This window comes from Rhinolophus sinicus, linkage group LG03, assembly GCF_036562045.2.
Source record: "Rhinolophus sinicus isolate RSC01 linkage group LG03, ASM3656204v1, whole genome shotgun sequence".
Taxonomy (NCBI): Eukaryota; Metazoa; Chordata; class Mammalia; order Chiroptera; family Rhinolophidae; genus Rhinolophus; species Rhinolophus sinicus.
The window spans coordinates 148,375,856-148,381,855 of NC_133753.1; positions in this window are offsets into that span (position 1 = coordinate 148,375,856).

The following is a 6,000-nucleotide window of genomic DNA, read 5'->3' on the forward strand; positions in this document are numbered from 1 at the left end:
CTTATGTTATTAAAAAAAAAAATCCTCCACCATCTTGGTCTTTGCTTTTAAAATTCAGATATTAAAAAGAATGTAAAACTTGGAGAGGATAAGCCAAACTTATTTTCTGTGGTTGCAAAGCATGCAACTTCTCTTCATCATTTTTATGCTTCTGTTGTGTCAGTGGAGTGCAGCCCTAATCCCAGAAAGGTTACTGCAAAAATACACAAAGTAATTTAACTTCGGAAAGGATTACTTCAACCCACAATTCTTATTCGCAGATGGGGGAAGCTGAAAATGCTAATGGCAAGATAATTGGAATAGATTGGGACTCTTTTCAGTATTTGCAGGTGTTAAAACGTGAACAATGTGATCATTTAAATGTAAAGAAACCCGCTAAATAACTTGCACCCCAAATTACTGAGATTAAGTGTTTAAAGCTTGGAAAGCTGCTCTAAATTCCAGCTGGAGAAAGTCTGGGTTTGGTGTACCTACAGAAAGCAAGGCATTGCATCTGGGTTTGACACCAGTGAGCAGTTTGGAGTCCAAAGTGAATCAGAAAAAGCCCGCCCACCCAACACCGCTGAGGGCTCGATTTAACATAACTCTGGAGGTTGAAATCACAGGAGGAAAGCATCTCTTTTCTTTTTCCTATTTTTTTTTTTTTAGGTCATAATTAACATCAAATGTTCACTTTATTTAAAAATGGAAATAGTTCACGTTTTTTACTAGCAACCTTGAATTAAGAGATCATAATTGGCTGTCTTCCCACTCCCACTCAAGCCTAGTTTGTCTTATTTTAAAACCCTCACATGCTTCTTTGCAGGCCAGGCGGCGTAAGATACAGGTGACTTGTTGATGCTGTTTTCCCGTCAGTCTCCCAAGGTTGCACGTGATGTGAGGCAGACAATTGTATGTGCAGATCTCAGGGCTGGGAACAGGCCTGGCAGAGAAACCTGGGGCTGGGCTGGTGGGCAGGTCAGCAGCAGTGGATGCTGAGCTGTCTGAGATGAGATCTGGGTTAGGGGGAAATGGCAGCAATTTATAAGAAATGCTAAAACATTCCTGGAAACGGAACAAGATGGAAAAAATTGTATTTACCAGAACTCATTCCAGGAAGAGAACTGGAAGGAATCATTTCATTAGCGGCTTAAGGGTAAGCATTGAGGCTGCTATGGGGCTTGTTCAAGTAAAAGTCATACAGGGCTTCTGTTGGAGCAGAGGATGCAAGTTTGGGTCAGAGCTGAATTGCTTAGACCGAAAGAAGAGAGGCAGAACACTGCCCCAGGAGGACTCCATATTAACTCTTCTGCCACATGGTGTTCTAATTCAGCCTCTTCTCTAAATAGGTGTTGAATAAACCTTCCACTGGTTTGAAGAGATTTCAAACTGCTCTGCACACCCACCCACAGGCCTGACTGAGATGGTCTGGCCTGAGGCTCTGTGGTAGTGGGCAGAAATCAGCGCCTATTGTATCCCCCAAATGGCTACCAATTCATGGCCACAGTATGCGGGGAAGGGATATGACTGTGTCCGGTCAAAATGAGCTACAGAACAGACAGGGGAAAGAATAGCAGAGTAAAGTCACATGCCAGGGGCCAGAGCACATGGGCCTGAGAACTGCCTCCTTTCTACAGGGGAGAGGTCTTCCTAGTTCTTTAACCTATGAATGGGGCCCAACAGCTTTTCTGAGATTGCGCTATTTGTGTTAGCTCATGCAGATTATGATTGTATTAGTCAGGGTTCTCCAGAGACAGAACCAATAAGAGACAGAGATAATAGAGATAGATATATAGAGGTAGAGGTAGAGATGAGACTTGTTGTTAGGAATTGGCTCATGCAATTATGGAGGCTAAGAAGTCCTATGATTTGCTGCCTACAAGCTGGAGAACCAGGAAAGCCAGTGGTGTAATTCAGTCTGAGTCCAAAAGCCTGAGAACAAGGAGCACCGATATCCAAGGGAAGGAGGAGGTAATGTCCAGCTCAAGCAGAGAGAGCAAATTCACTCTGCCTCTGCCTTTTTGTTCTATTCAGGCCCTCAACGAATTGGATGATGCCCACTTGTGTAGGTAAGGGAGTTCTTTACTCAGTCTACCCATTCAAATGCTAATCTCCTCCAGAGACACCCTTACAGATACACCCAGAAATAATGTTTACCAGCTGTCTGGGCTGCCCTTAGCTCAGTCAAATTGCCACAAAAAATTAACCATCACAACGATGATATGAGTTTAAAACTCTCTCTGTTATTCCTCTAACGTGCTTGTCTGGACTCACAGGGGTTGCCAGCAAGTGAATGGTAGGGCCCCGGAGGGGCAGCCCACATTCCATGTGGGCAGGGGAGGCCTCACTCAGATGAAGAGACCAAAAAAATAAGGGCTGTGACCCCAGTCTTCTTGTCCCACACACTGAGGGTCTGGGTTTGATTAGGTGCTGGGAATATAACGATGGAGGAGATAGACTTGGTCCCTGACTGAATTCGCAATTGGGTAACAGAACAAACAAATAACTAAGACAACACGGTGCAGTAAGTACAATGGTGGGGAAATGGGTGGGGGTGGGGGTTTGGTGGGTGGGTGGGGCTGTACCACCCTCTACCTCACCCTCACCAGCATTCAGGGGCACGATTTCCAAACTTTTTAAACAATCTGATGGAATAAATGTTTAAAGGACTTAATTTGAATTTGGAAGCATTTCCTATGGCAGGATGTGGCATGGCTGTTTGGCAGGAGCACACGGAAGGACAGAAAAAGGTATCTTTTGGAGAAAGAAGTTAGAGCCAGAGTGTGGTAGGTCTTCAATCCCTGTCTAGAAGACTGAGTCTTCATCCTATATGTGAATCATCAGTTAGCCTTTAAAGCTATATACCGGGCGTGCCAAAAATGTATACAAGTGGACACTTTGGTCAACGTTGCTCAAGCAGTAGCTCACCATCATCAGAAGTGTCTGGATGCTGATGGTAACCACTTTCAGCACCTCTTGTATTTGCAGAAGTCAAATGTGACTTATATTCATATTTTGTTATCGGTGTATATTGACTATTACAATTTTAATATAGTTTTCCTTTCTTAAAACATGTATACATTTTTTTGGCACCCTGTGTATATGTTATATCCCTTAGTATTCAGTATAATTGTGGGTGAGGCTGTTAGTTGTCCTCTGATACTCACATTTTTCTATTCTACAGGCACTAGGGACCTGCAGAGACAATATTTCCCAGCCTCCTTGACAGCTAGATGTGGCCACATGGCTAAATTCTGGCCAGTTGTAAGAGACAGTGATGGATACAAGTTCCAGACCACATCCTAGAAAGGGAGCTTTTCCTCCTTCCTGTTGAGTAGGGCTGAGCCAGCTTGTTTCTGGTACACTCCACAGAACAGTAGAGCCACATGGGAAAGATCTCTGACTGGCCTTGAGGAACAGAGTTGCCTACCCAACCTCAAGCACCCTCTACTTCCAACAGGTATATGGGAGAGAAATAAACTTCTGTTATATTTGGGGGTCTCTTTGTTATAGTCTCTTTGTATCCTAACCATTATACTGGGGCTCAATAAGTTTTCCCAAATGCACTATTAAATTATTAGGGTGGTGCAAAAATAATTGCCGTTTTTGTAATTATTTTTAACCTTTTAAATCACAATTACTTTTGTGCCAACCTAATATTTTGGGAAATTCACAAAGGAAAAGTCAATAAATAGCTGTGAAAATAACAAAGACCAACCGAATGCGAAAACAAAGGCTATTTGTTCAGAGCTAGCGATAGCAAGGAGTCAGTCAGCCACTGTCACTGGCATTTTGACAGAGATTGAAAGAGAGAGAGATGGGAAAGCTTTATAGTGGAGAAAAGGGAAGTCTCCAGGTGTGCCCTGATTGGAGGCTGGTGGCAGGGGGAAGCTGGAGGCAGGCTAACAGGGGGCTCCTATGTGATGGTGAGGCGTGCATATTTGGCTTTCTCTGGTTGGTCCTCAGTCGGAAGCAGGGTCAAAAATTAGGGAAGCTGGAAGTTATTAATCAAGTCCTTGCCATTTGGGGCTGATTATTTGCGAAGTTATTACTTAGCATCCTGGGTTGTCACTAGAGATAGCAATCTGACTTTCTATAAGCCTGACTTACAGCAGGCTGGCTTCCTGGGCTGTTGATTGTTGAGAAGAACGTTGGTTTCATAGACAGGTTGCTGCAGGTTGTGGCTCAGATTTCTCTTTTTCTATATGATCTGGCCATTGTCTGTACAGTCAGTCTCTCATGGCTTACGAGAACAGAACTATCGCAGAGGGGACATGGCGGTGGTGGGAAGTGCTTTACAACAATCTCACTGGCACGTAACAGTAGAAGTAAATAGAAGATTTCATTTGTCCCTGATGGACAGAGAGTGCAGTGCTGGGAGTAACTGAGAACTGCCAAATTGCAGCAGCTAAAAGAGAGGCTCAGGCTGAGGAACGGGATCTCTGTGACCCAGGCTGACCAGCGGCAGGATTTCTGTGGCACTCACAGCAAAGGGCATTAAGACTTGAGTTGTTCCTGACACTTGTGTGAAAAAAATGGCCTGTGGGCTCAGTGCTCTCACTCCCCCCTGGGCTTGGGCTAGGGAACTAGGCTCCTGGCCACCCTCCTTGTCCATCTTAGACCCCCAGAAGCCCGGTGAGTCCCAAAAGCACACTTTGTGGATTTTACAGACCAGCGGTAACAAAGAAATTTGCTTTTCTTAGCAGGAAGCCAGTTGTGAGCAGGACCAAAGCACAAGGAGGCCCCTGATTGCCTGCAGATGTCTGAACGGCACCCAGCTGGCAGGGCTGCACTCGCTGTAGGATCTGGTTTCCATTCCAGTGGCATGTGGGACGAAGGGACTCTTCCTCAGGGGATCAAGGGCAGCATGCCAACAGCTCGCTGAGAACTGCTTTCCTGATTGGGGAACACCTCTCTTTCTAGTCCTAAGCTGCAGACATTCAAGTTCATGGCTTCAGCTTCCAAGAACATTGAATGTTGATCTTTGCTGGAAGCAAGGGCTGCTTTATGCTTTGTTCTCTCTCCCCTGGTTACTCATCCTCAGCACTGTAGGCCCTTCCTTCCCCAGGCTCTCTAGGGGCCTCCAAAACTTCAGGCAATCCCAAGAGAGTCTGGGCGAGGATGCAGCCCGTTGCCCCATCATAGGCTCTTCAGTTTCCAAAACTTGGCATTTCCTGAAGGGACCTCTTGGTTCCCTCCTAACTTCCTGCCCCTTCCCTCAGTCTTCCTCATTTCTGTAAGTGGCATCACCATCCACTCAGTGGATCAATCCTCCCACCTGAGGGCTATTCTTCATTCTATTTCCCCTCACCTCTCACATCAGTAATTCCTATCATAGGTCCCTTCAAAGTATATCTGGAAGAGATTTACTTTTCTCCATCTCCCCCGTCACCATTTCTTGCAACAACCTCTAACTAGTTCCTCTTACCCACATGCTTGCTCCCCTACATTCCATTCTCCTAGATGGTATCAAGAATGATACTTAAACTGTGTACTGCTCTACATGAAATGCGCAAGGCTCTGGATAAACTGCCCCTGCCTCTCTCCCTCCCTCCTGCTTCTTCCCTGACTCTCCCTCCCTTCACCCTGGTTTTCTGCCCTTTCCTCAATACATCAACCTCTTTCCCTTTCCCCCTTTCCAAATCTTTTCTGGTTTGAAGTATTTCTACCTTTCCCACAACTGGCTTCTACTTCTCTTTTCAGGTCTCATTTTAAATTTCTTCTCCTCAGAGAAGTCTCTGATGGTTCTGTCTAAATGAGGTCCCTCTGCCCTTAACTCTCCATTTTTTTTCTCCCACAGCAGATTTCATGGTTGCTTAATTATATTGTTTATTTATTGTTCATTGTTAATCTCTGGCTTGAGCATCAGGTCTTCTCTGTTATTCTGTTTCTAACGCCCGGCCCAGAGTAGTGTTCTAGAAGTAATTTCTGAGTTAATGGACAGATGGATGGATTGGTAGATGGATAGTCTTCTTGGGATAAGACCAAATTCCTTATAAAGGTCACTCAGGACTATAATTC